We start from the raw sequence: 13,651 nt of genomic DNA, 5'->3' as shown, positions 1-13,651 counted from the left end.
AACTAATTCCGATAGATCACCTCTTCTTGTATGTATATAGTGCCACTGAGATTATTACTACTGAGGGAGCAGGTGTTTTCTCCCATGGTCGCCCTCTCCGGACCTATTCCAACACCCGTTGCAGGGTATTCGGGATGGATACTAGTGTGCTAGCGCCAACACCTTGAACCTGTTTCAGTATTGATAGTCTTGGAGAAAACTCGCTCTTCCTTGGACAAAACTATCCAATGATGGTGAAAGGCGATCCAGCTGCTGTTGACACAACATTACTACCATTTATGAGAAGCAACTGCATCTATACCTTAGACATTGCGGTGGTTCCCTACCCTGGTCCTGATATATGCCGCTTCAGCCTGGATGATCAGTCCTGCGTTGCTCTCGATATTGACAATAGCTGGCCCTTCCCAAAGCACCTATGGTTCAAAGCAAGCGTTTCCAACGCCGAGGATTCGTTGAGTTGAAGTTCATTTCATCGCTTGTTATTTGTTGTGTAATGAATACTTCAGTATTTACTAGAACTAGCAGGTTCACCCGCGCGTTTGCGCGGCTAGAGTTTAAACATATATCTCAAGATGCTATTTTAGGTGTTCATATGTTCTTTGGATCTAAAGTTTGACTATCTTTTTCATATGAGTATGCTATATAGAATATTTTTATTGCAGGTAAATCATTGATAAATTGATACTACTTTCCTAGGACAATGTAGATATTACTCCCTCTATTCCCAAATAAAATCATGCATGTTGTTGCACACATACCAAGACACATTCAAGCCCAATCATGTAAGTGCTATCCCACTAAACTCAGCTTCTAATTGGCCCATATTATATGCCTTGCTTTTGGACCAAAAAGAGAACACATTATACCTCTTTTGTTTGGGAATAGAGGGAGTATTAGAAGTTTTTTTAGCTGAATTAGAAGTTTTGGCAACATGCAATATTCTAGGTCTATTTTTACAATTCAGCATCGGTGGGCGATTATCACATAATAGACATCACTCTTTATGTAAATTGGAAAAATTAATAATAATTTTCAGTGGTGATCTAAGTAAATTCTCGTGTACTGACGTCTTACATTTAAACATGGTTTTCTCTTCCTCCATCCACCTCATCATTAGCATCGTAGTGGCTCACTTGTTTGTGCTAGTAGATTTTGAGTTCCTACTGTAAATTGAACTCATTTTTCATGCGATAATTCTGTTTACTATTTTTATGAACAATACTGTATAACATGGATACATGGGCCAAGATCAGGGCGTGGAGCGTCTGTCATTTTCCTTTTTTGCTTGATGCCTTTTTATAACATGGATACCTTTTCTTTTGACGTAGAACACTCCAACTACAACTCTTGAAAGACCGTCAAACCATGCACTTTTTTAAATGTGCGTACGTGAGTTTAGTTTGGTAGGTGTCTGGCTTGGGCTCTTTTTTCCCGTGATGGGGCTTGGTCTAGTTTTTTTACGTGTCAATGATGGACTTATTGTACGCAATTATGATGACACTTTCCCATCATAGATGCATGTACGTGATAGACTTAGCACGTGCAACACAATATATGCCTACACATAATATTTGTATGTAACGTTATATCTTTAAATCTCGGCCGTTTATATGAAAAAGTTGATGGTTGAGATAATTTAATCTGTGTGGATAAACGTGATGGCTTGTTTGCCTCTTGTCTTAAGTATATAATAGATAGATAGATAGATGTTTTGTTGGAAATAATCTATAATCCAACATGTATCCGCGTTGTCATTGTGTGTTGATGACTTGTTGTATGTAATGAATGGTACATTTGTAAATGCATGTCATAGACACAATTTATGAATGATTTTCGAGTCACTTCTTGGAGTGTGAGTATCATAGTAGTATAGCCAGCATCCGGTTAGTATATGAAGTTGCCACATCACATAGAGCCAACCTAATATTGGAGTATGCTAGCCCTCCACTGGCGTGCCGCTTCAAATGGCGGAGGAAGTGAGAGATCGCGTCACCTTGTGTCCAGATCTTAGATGCCATGTGTACTAGATGAATGACTCCAAGTTCGACCACCGTGATGCTAGGTGCGAGCCGAGGAACACTGTTAGAGAGACCCCCCTCATAATTTTCCTACATTGGTCGTTTGATTCCTAGGATAGAATGCTATAGGATTTTTTCCTATGTAATCATGTTTTAATTGGCAATCTAGCATCCACTCCAACTTTTTCTTTTGTTCCTACGAAGAGAGTACTTGCTCTAAATGATGTGCCACTGCAAGAGCCGCCTATATTAATTAACCATGCTCTAAAAAGGTGGACCAGCTTTGGCTATATTAGTACTGTACTAGGTTAGTAGGTGACCTTGCGCTTGGCTCTTCTCCTCTTCCGGAAGTCGAACAATAATGATGGTACTACAGTAGTACTTCTGGCAATCTGACACCAAATGAACTGTTGCACCTCCACCGCTTGTAAGCAAAAGTTTCTCCTCGTTCTACGAGCCACCACGCACGCGTTGGCGAGGGAGAAGGAGTAGTAAGCAAGCTTCTCGTCTTTCTGCGAGTTGACAGGACACATGAAAGTTATTTATTAGTACTCTCTTCAAAAAGGGCCGACCATGTCCATGGCTACCATTCCGTGCTCTGTCATTGAGTACGTGCACTATTCACGTGCCATCGAGGAGAAAAAATATAGCATAGTACTAGGTGCCATCGAAGTGCACGACTCACTTACACACTGTATATCTCCATTTTCTTGCATGACACGCCACCTTGATGCTAGATGTCCCACGTGTCATGGAGGCATATAGTATGATTTTGTAAAATGGAGGCATATAGATGTCCCGCATGTCGGCAAAAGGGTGAACAAAGCTCATGTCTTAGACGAAAGAGTGGAAGAACATAGATTCCCGACGACCGAGAAGGAGCAACAAACCTCGGGGTGGAGCGTATGCACTCATAATATTTTATATTATGCAGCGATATAAAATCAACCAAATCTCTCCACGTTCCTATACCATTCTATAGTATGAGAATAACTTTGAACGTAAGCCATTGATTCACTCTATCCAATGGTCATAGTTGGAAAATCCAAACAAAACCAAAGCATTGGATCATCTCTTTTTTTGAGATCAACTCTTTTAGAACTTAGATTGTTGCCGCCTGCCCACCTAGCCCACCTATATATCCACCCACGTGTGATGACCACAGGAGCTATCCACTCAGATTGTAAGTTAAAAAAAATAAAGGTCGATAACTAATGCGGCACCCCGGGCCAACGCGGCCAGATCGCATTTTGCACGAGAAATTACACACCATGTTTCGTTGACATGTGGTCCCGTTCCAACATGTCAGTGAGACGACGGCGAGTCCTTTTGTACAATTTCCGAAAGGACGTGTAGGCCGGGGTGCCTCTTCGTGTACCATGGCAAACTGGCAACCGTCCACCGACTCTTTGCCTTTCCCTCTCGATTTGGAACTGTTGTCGCACGCTCTTCCTCCCTCCTCCATTTTCCTTCACCCTTCCTTCTGCCATTGTTCGATCGTCTTCTCCATGGAGGGAACAAGCTAGAAACAACCCCGTTATTCATGCCCCGATCTGAAAGATGACGTGGTGGGGGAACTCATTGATCGGTGCGACGTCATCACCTCGGCTAGCATGGCAGGTTCGTTCAAGACCATTCTCAACTCAACTAATAACATCATTACAAGAAACCCAAGGGTCCAGAAGCGGTTTGATCTCCCTTATCTTCTTCGCTATAAGCCTGTTCGCATGGGTGCGGACGACGGAGGCCTCGCCTTGTGCAAGTTGATGCCGCCTGATAATGATATGTGTGATGTCAAGATGCCATCGCTTCAGGGTAAGGCCTGGGCTGGCGCAAATGGAGATTGGGTTGTTTATATTGCGTACAATTGCGAGTGGGAACTTGTGAATGTGTACACTCGTCAGCAGATTCCACTTCCAAAAATCTCAAAGTGCCCTGAGGTTGAGCACACAGATGATCTACGTACATTCAAATACGATCATGGTGGCTGTCGTCTACGGAAGATAGCAGTTTGTCGAGTTCCCAACCGCTCTTGGAATTACTAGAACTATGAAGTTGTTGCTATCTTCGACAAGCTTGTTGCCGTCGTTACTGATTCCACGGTTGGTCCATGGATATTGCTCAAAAATCAGTTTTTGTACACGGATGAGTACTGTGATGCAATTGAATACGAGGATCTTGTGTTTGCTGCCACCACTCGTGGCACTGTTTTTGCATGGGATCCTCGTAGTTTCGGTACGTTTGTATTCCACCGTAATGATAATTGTTTCATCCACATGCATGTGGGTTAGCAAGTTTCCCTTTACTAATTAACCTTCTTCTTGTGTTTCCAAGGTCCTGTGAACATTCCACCACCTATACTTGAAAAAATTTATAACCAAGGGGGAGATGACGATGGTGATGATCACAAGCATGAGGACGAGCAGAACTTATATTCTCAGTGGCGCCTGGCAACTAATTCCGATGGATCACCTCTTCTTGTCTGTATACAGTGCACTGACACTACAAAAAAAAGACACGTCCGTGACATTTTGGGCCGAACGAAATTTTTTTCTGTCATACATATGACACTTCTATGATGATAATTGTGACAAAACCCGGTATCATCATACATGTGGTGGGCTCCTACTTCTATGACAAAAAATCATGACAGAAAATGGGCTTTTCGTCCTGGGCGGGCCGGAGACGCAGCTGCATGACATTCTTCGGGCCATCCATGACGGAAAAAACCATGGTAGAAGCGAGGGCGAGGAAAATTTCGGGGAGTTCCCGCTTACGGTGGGAGGTCGGGGGCCGAGCGATGCGCGTTTCTCTCGTACACGTACGTGCGTGTGTGCGAGGCATTGGCTCTAACTGAACCCGAGCGAGGCGTTGGGCTCTAACTGAACCCGAGTGATTGCACTGCAGGCTACGCGTTACTGAACTCGAGCGATCGATCGACGGCTGTTAACTGAACCCGATCGAGCGATTCCTTCGCTACTGCTGCTAACTGAAGCCGGTCGATGCTGCCTCTGGATGAACAGTGAGTGTTGCTGGGGGGATTGGATGAACAGTTCCCGGTGGGGGTGGATGAATAGGACCCCGTGGTGTTCCCTCTGGATGAACAGGACCCCGATCGATCGAGTCGGTTGGGGCTGGATGAACAGGAGCCCGTGGAGGGCAGGATGAGCAGGACCACCCCATGGAGGGCAGAATGAACAGTAGACGGTGGAGGGCTGGATGAACAGTAGCCCGTGGAGGGGTGGTTGAACAGGAGCCCGTGTTGAGGGCTGGTTGAACAGTAGCCGGTGGAGTAGCGTGTGGTGGAGGCTGGATGAACAGTCACAGGTGGAGGCTGGAGGAGGTCGACGGTGGATGAATAGTAGCCCGTGGAGGCAGGAGGGGGTCAACGGTGGAGATGAACAGTGTCCCGTGGAGTCCTGTTTTGCGGTACGCCACACCCCTCCCGATGAACAGGACCCCCGTTTCGACCGTAGCGCTCCAACACAAGTCTGTTTCCTCCGTTTTGCGGTATGCCACACCCCTCCCGATCAACAGGACCCCCGTTTCGACCGTAGGAGGTCCGTTTCCTCCGTTTTGCGGTACGCCAGACCCCTCCCGATGAACAGGATCCCGTTTCGAACGTGGCCGATCGAACACAAGCCCGTTTGCTCCGTTCTGCGGTACACCAGGCCTCGTTTCCATCGGCTGTTCCGTCCAAGCCCTCCCGATGAACACGACCATGCATTCCGATCCGACCCAGCCGGTTGGCTCCCCATGAACACGACGACGACGCTGTTTCTCCGTTCTGACCCAACCATGTACACGATCCCTGGCTGTACATATGCGCGAGTAGGCGTTCGAGACCCTGCCCGTATGTACGTACGTGGCCGTATTTTCTTTCTTGCACACTGGCCGCTGTACGTACATGTACATGCTACGTGCGCGCCTCTACTACGACACGTGCGCGCCTCTACATCGACCAGTATGTACGTACACGTTCGCGACCAGAATGACAATGCTACGTACGCTTCGACCAGGTGGGTCCCGACTGTCAGGCACTTCCTTGCCTGCGAACATGTAGCTGGTGGGTCCCAGCTGTCAGGGGGAAACGTTTTTTCGCGAAATACGGTGGCCCGTCCGGTGGGTCCCCGCTGTCAGGTGGAGGAATAATTATTTTCCGCGTAATAAGGAGGCACTTCCTTGCTGCGGCTGTGGACCCAGCTGTCAGCCTCTCCATGTACAGTCCACGTCCGATGGAAGCCATTCCTTGACCACGTTGACCACGCCGCGCCAAGAGCACCAGGGCGATGGACGACGGCGAGGCCTAGGAAGGGGATGACGCGGAGCCAGGGAAGACGCGGCAGTGGAAGCCCGCGCGGAGAGGAGTACGAGGGTTCACTGGTTCGGCTGCGATGTGAGGCTGCCGTCGCTGCACGGCCTGGCCAGCGGTGGGAATAGTAGGGGGCGGTGAGTTCTCCGCGGCAGCACAGCCGGCCACGGGAGGCAGGAGCATGCGGCACGACCGGCGCTGCTTTGGGCGGCTGGAGCAACAAGACCAGAGGTTGAAGAAGCACTACGGCCGTTGGATGGACATCATACGGTCACTGGAGTTAGAATTGTGCATATCGACTAAATTGACAAAGCCCTCCGTCCCCGTCAACTTAGTAGGCCCACAAGTCAGCCTGCCACTATACTGGGCCCCAGCTAGCTGGGGGAGTATTCATTTTTTTGTGTGTAATAAGGATGCACTTCCTTGCGTGCGAAGATATAGCTGGTGGGTCCGAGCTGTCAGCGGCGGTAACGTTTTTTTCGCGAAATACAGAGGCCCTTTTGGTGGGTCCCAGATGTCAGGTGAAGGAATCATTATTTTGCGCGTTATAAGGAGGCATTTCCTTGCGTGCAGCCGTGGACCCAGCTGTCAGCCTCTCCACGTACAGTCCACTTCAGATGCATGTCGGTCGTTGACCACGTTGACTAGGCCGCGCCGGGAGCACCAGGGCGGTGGACGATGGCGAGGCCTAGGAAGGGAACGACACGGAGGCAGGGAAGACTCGGCAGTTGTTTCCGACGCGGAGGGGAGTACGACTATACGAGGGTTTACTGGTTCGTCTACCGTCGCCGGAGAATACACTACTAGGAAAAGGCCTGCTAGTGGCGCACCAGTTTTGCCTACTAATGGCGCACTACTGGTGCGCCACTAGCACCACGCCATTAGAATTAAATACTAATGGCGCACCACGCAGTGCGCCATTAGTATAGCCCACCGTGCACCATTAGTATGCCTCCCAGGGGGGCACATTTACCCATGTGCTTTGGCATACTAATGGCACGTTAGGGGGTGATGCGCCATTAGTGTCCTTTCTGCAGTGCGCCATTAGTGTGCTGAGTGGTGCGCCACTAGTATGAATATTAGGGATTTTTTTCTTTTCTGATATTTGCACAGGTTACAAAACATATTACTGCACATAATATAGACAGCACAACATATAAATAGCGGAGTTATCAAATACAATAGAAGATTAGTCTCCGAATACAATTCATCATATTAGTCTCCGAATTCAAAAGACCGAACAAAGTTAGAACATTACAAGTCTCGAAACCACGAGTAGCGAGTTTGTCTTCACATTACAAGTCGATATCGATCATCTAAACTACCATCACATAGAAGAGAGCTGCGCTAATCACGATTAGCATCATCGTGATGAAACTGGTCTTCATCCGGTTCCTCCTCCGCTCCCTCCTCTCTCTCCCGCTAGATAGCACGCGTATCTAGCTTCTGCCTCCGCCCTAGTGGTGTACCCTTTGTAACTGTTACCACTGGAACGGTGAACCTATCTCCGACACTCCTCCCAGTCGTCGTAGACTCCGGGAACCTTACCCTTGTACACGACATACGATGGCATCTCTATGCACTAGCCAAACAAAACGTTAGTAGCAATTCACAGACAATACATAAGCAATATATAAGTATGCAACAAAAGGATCGGAAGAGAAAAGCAACACATTAATAGCACGATTCATGGTCCTACTAATAAATAGCATCGATTACATATAAGTTGAACGACTGTCCAAACCAAAGAGAGATACAAGTTCATTAAAGTTTAATATTACAACATGAGCCAATCGACATTTCAGAACTACATAGCATCACTACTTTCGACTCGACTCAGGGACCGGAGCGTGGATGAAGCCGCCGTCTTTCGTGATGGTCAGGAAATCGCGGGCGTTGTCAGCCTGCATTTGTAGCGTTGTTTCTATCTCACTGTTGGACGGTTGATGTCTGAGATAGAACTGCCCCGAGGTACGAAGGACATCTTGATGGATGATTTCCGCAAACTCCGACTGGATGCGAAAGAATTCTTGTCTGATGTCCGCGTCCTGGATTGCCGACAAGCGTGTGGCCCAATCTTTGAGATTATTTGGTAGCAGCAGGTGATTATGGTCCCGTACGATCGCCCGCATGTGATGGAGGGCGTAGTAGGCATCCTTCTGACCGCCAGGCGGTTGCTTGACGGATGGGAACGTCGTATTTGTGGCTGAAGATGTGCTTGCCGTACCTACGAACTGGCCTACTGAAGGTGCCTCCAGATCTGGCGTAGCCGGGAAGAACGTCATCAAGTACTTTCTTGATATTTGTGTAGTCTTTCTTCGACTGACGGCCCGGGTCAAAATACGTGGCCATGGAATATTTTAGGCTTAAGAGGATGAGTGTGCAATGTGTGTCACTGCACAAAACACGGAATGTTAGAAAAAAAAGAACGATCAAAATCTAAGAAATCATATGTTACGGGGCGGTGAGGGGATGACTTACTTTGGAAAGTAAGGCACGAGGAAGTTATCCTTATCTGGGTTTGCCAGAATGACACCTTCGAGGTCTGAACTCGCGACTTGCCGGTCCCCAGCGCTTCCCAAGATCTTGGCACACATGTAGAAGGGGTCGACTATCACGATGTCCGGGGTCTTGTCTCTAATGATCCGCATCTCCATACTCAGCGAAAATAGCCGAATGAAGGTGTAGTGCAGCAGATGAAGGTTAAACATAGCGAAGATGTCATCAAACCGCAGGACGATCGTACCCCCGATGGCGCTATCCACAAAGCCCTTGCCCTCTGGCACCTTGGCCACGAAAACCGGGTATGCCACATCATTCTTGGAGAGACGCCGCTTCTCCAAAGAAAGAACATTGTCATGCAGACTCCGCATAGCACCGGTTGCAGATTAGTCAGTAGCATCGGCATACCCGCCACATGCACCCTCTTCGAGATATCCTTAGGTGAAGGTGGCCCGTCCTGAGCATGGATCGTACTCGGTGCCGGCTGGCTCGCACCGCCCTTGTTATTCTTTCATTTTCGTCCCTTCTTCCTCATCTCCTGTAATGGGATCGAGTTCTACTTAGAGACCGCCTTCTTGAGTGTGTTGGGGCTGATAATATTCCGCACCTCGGCTATCTGAGGCTCGGTGAAGGCGGCAGCTGGAGGCGTCTCCTGAGAACTGAACGCCAGACGATGCCTGTTGCAATAGGGTTTCTCCGCGGTACCAGCTCGATCGCTGTCGTCTTTTTCAGGGTTGGGTTCTTGAGAAGGAGGCCCGAAGAATTTGTCATCGTACCCATGTTCGGCAAAGTACTTATCGACGTTGGTAAATGTACCATCGTCGTTGTCGTCGTCGTCCGGATCCTGTGCCATATGCATGTCCGGATCCTGTGCCATAGGGATGTCCAGCATGTCCGGTAGCGTTGCGGCGGTCTTGCCATGGCTTGGCGCCGGTACGACTGGCGGTGTTGTTTGTGGGGTGGTGTCCCCCGCCCCCAAACGAATCTGGCTCTTCAACCAAAGCAGGGGCCAGCTTACGCAGGCGCTGAGGGTCATCACATCATCTTCGTCGGCCCCAGCGGGTTGAATCGGAGGTAACAACTCGTCGCAGCCTAGCAGCACCCGAAATAGTTCAACCCTATACACGGTGGGTGGCATCGGATTACCGTGGATCACGGGGTTGCCCGGTTGAACGATTCTCCCCTTGGCGACATCGATCAACTCGCCGCCCACGAAGTGCAAGAGAGTGCATGGAACGTCGGTGGCGCCCTGCGAAAACATGTAGGGCGTCAGGAATGCCCAGTCAAAGGCAAGGAGATGAATTCATCGGCCAAGAGGCTTAGTTACCGTGATGGCGTCGAGCTCGGCTAATGTTGAGGCACCGCCAACGGCGGGCGTGCAACTGACGGAGGGTCCGCTTGCTGCGAAGGTGCCGGCCGGCATACACCTGGGTGCATTAAGCTCCAATGCCCGTGCCGGCACCGGAGATACCAATACCGCCTCCGCCGGAGACACCAATGGCCCCGCCTGCGCGTTGTGCGAGTTGCTGGCCATGAAGCTGGGAACCGGGGGCGGCCCCTGTTGGCCGCCCGCAATCCACGCCTGCAGCCCCTCAATCAAGCTAGGCACAATGGCAGTGAGCGTCGTTCCCAGTTGTTGTTGCACTTGCTCTTGGACAATCTCCGGAATCCGCGCCACTTGTGCCTTGAGTTCTTGAACCTCGCGCGACTGGCTTTCCGAGCTGGTCTTTTTCTCCTTTATTCGCCCACCAGCGTTATAGTATGACGACAATTTTGTGGACAAGCCTTTGCCGGCCACACGACCAACTGACGATGGCTTACTGAGCTTATCCTTGTTTTTCATTATGTTCAACGCCCTATTTAGAGTGCTGCCCCAAGCTGGGGAGCTCTGAGACGACCCCGCGCTACTGCTTTCAGACTCCTGCGGAAGGAATGTGACCCATTTAGAAATTTGGCTTCATTAATTAGAATGCAACCATATGGAGCTAATTACGCGGGGGTGTATTCCTTACCAGAACATGCTCAAGCGCCTTGGTCTTCGGATCCGTGGTAAGCTCCTTTGTTACCGGGTCCTCCTTGTACCGGGCCCTGACATAGTTCTTGGTCTGCTTCTCACAGTATTTCTCGAAGCGGGGCGGTAGGCCTTGCTCGGCACGCTCCGCGTCTTCCTTGTCCCATATAGGTTCTGCCACTCTGTAACCGCCGGGACCGAGTTTGTGGACCCCTAAGTTCAAGTCCCGCATCTATTTCCCCCACTGACTTGATTCCTCGGATGCGCTGCTCTCGCACTTGATCTTGAACTCCTTGTAGTCATCTTCGCTGATTGAAGGATTTTTCGCCTTGATCTTCTCATAACTATCACCTTTGTTAATCATTCTCTTCACCGTGCTTCTCCAAGTAGACAGGGCCGTGCTCATCTTCGTGAGGGCGGCACTGTTCACTTTATTCCCTGAGAGGCGTGTGTTTGCAAAGTCAGCGGGGAACTTGTATCGTTCGTGCAGCTTCGTGAAGAGGAGGTTGCGCAAATTCCCTCGGTACTTATGCCTTAGGTTCTTGGTGTTGATCGAGACGGTGCTCCGGAGAATGCACCCGAGTTGAACCGAGTACCCCTTGACTAATTCTTTGGGCGCCGTTGGATCCCCGTCGCAGTTCACTTCAGTAAATTCCTCCTTGACGGTGCCGAGCACGTTCGGGCGCCGGTCCTTCCGTTGCCTCTTCGGTTGGCTGCCATCTGTGCGTGCACTGCCATCATCAGTGGTGGCATCCTCGGCGGCATCATCAGTGGTGTCATCCCCGACGCCACTAGGGGTTGTGTAGTTAGGATCGGTGTCTTCCGCGGTGTCCTCATAGCGGTGAGGTTCTTCCTCCATCTCCTGGGACAGTTCCCAGAATGCCTTGCCGCCCGAACCGCCGACCTCATCGTTGTGGGCCATGTTTCACTCTAAATAGGAAAAAAGTTTGGTCAAAAAGTTAGTTATTGTCAAGGAACAAGATCATTGTCTCATAATTTAGGGTTTGTCGACACCGAGGCATCCTAAAAGCTAAGCTTTTATCATTTAGGGCTTGTCGACGCTGAGGCACCCTAAAAGCCTAAGCTTTCATCATTTAGGTTTTTATCGACACCGAGGCACCCTAAAAGCCAAGGTTTTATAATTTAGGGTTTGTCGACGCCGAGGCACCCTAAATGCTAAGTTAAGTTTTCATCATTTAGGGTTTATCGATGCCGAGGCACCCTAGGTTGACTGATATATATGGGTATCTTCTAATAATATACCTTATCAAGAAAAGGGAAGGAGAATTCTAAGTTGGGCCTAATCACTTGGCTCTATTGCCACCTATGGTTTAATGCAGCAAGAATAAAGGGGCAGTTGATCCTACTAAATTAAGTACTAAGATACCCCGGCCCATGCATTAGTCGCAAGTACCCCATATGTCCTATTTTTAGCAAAGTCATGCTAAAATTCATGGAAAATTTCAGCATGACCTTTGCTGAAAATAGGACATATGGAGTTCCCGAATTTGCCGGAACGGAAGTTAATCGACATTCCGACAAACTCAAGGGCCTCTCGGGGTACCTGCAAAATCATTATCCCCGCGTAATGAAGTCCCCAATGGGTCATTTCAGAAGATCACAAGTAGCATCATCACAAGTGCAACATCATCACAAGTACAGCAGCAGCAGCAGTGAATACAGGCATAACAGCAACAGCAGCAGCTTAATTCTTCTTCTTCTTCATAAACACTAATTGTCTAATTGAGCAATACAGCGACATGTGAACAAATAAAAACACAAACTACACCTACATATTTGGGTACCTCTATGGTAGTAACATGCCATGCTCTGCCTAGAGCTACTGCAGCAATCATTGTTATACATTTCTCTGAATAGTATATATGGCTTGAAATGGCAGAACCGGTTACAGTAATTAGATGAATGAAATGCATAAGTGTTATACATTTCTCTGAATAGTATACAAGGTGGTGTAGATCTCTAAGGAGCAGAATTAAAAGGGAAGGGCATGCGGCAAGATGCCATCAAGCTCCCAGCAGCAATGGTCACAAGTGACAGGAGCTGTGTCTGCCACTAGGATGAGCACTTTTAATTTTTTGCTTCTTCTTTTTTTGAGATAGAAGCACTTTCAGTCTCAGAAACAAAGATCACACAGCTTTATAAAATCAACTTTACAGGAAGTATTCGTGTACGGAAACATTAATAAGTATCTAAGTGTTTTCAGTTCATTTTATACAAAAGACAAACAACAACCCTTTTCTTTTGCACCGGAAGAAAATGCTAGTACTATGTGATAAGCTTTAGAAAATGGAGTACTTACAGCAACTGTGCAGGCAATCAATCCAGGCTTCTCCTGGTGATCCAAAGCAACAAAGAATAGAAGAAAAGCACCAATATACCAGGGAATTGCAGCCAAGAAGAACCCTAGTAAGGACCTTCAAAACAAAACCAACCTAAAGTCTTTAATATGGACTGATTGTGCTTTCATTTTAAATTTGCAGGTAAGAACAATGAACTTACAGAAATTCCTTAATATGAATAATATACAGATGATAAAAGAAGTGAGACAAGAAGTGTCTCCAGCCTTGAGTAGATTCCCGGGACCTGAAGGTTGTTCACCCTTCTCATATCAAATATTATGTTGTATTAGCAGCAAGTAGACAAGCCTCCATACATCAAGCCCTAAATGATGAATGAACTGGAGTGGCACAATTAAAATTAAGAAAGGACATCACACTTCACATCCCAGGTGCTCTTATAAATGCTGTCAGCGTCTCTGAAGCATACAAAAAGGAAGCGGCATCACAA

The sequence above is a fragment of the Triticum aestivum genome, chromosome 7D (assembly GCF_018294505.1).
Source record: "Triticum aestivum cultivar Chinese Spring chromosome 7D, IWGSC CS RefSeq v2.1, whole genome shotgun sequence".
In the NCBI taxonomy this organism is placed as follows: Eukaryota; Viridiplantae; Streptophyta; class Magnoliopsida; order Poales; family Poaceae; genus Triticum; species Triticum aestivum.
Note: the sequence above shows the minus strand (reverse complement) of the source record.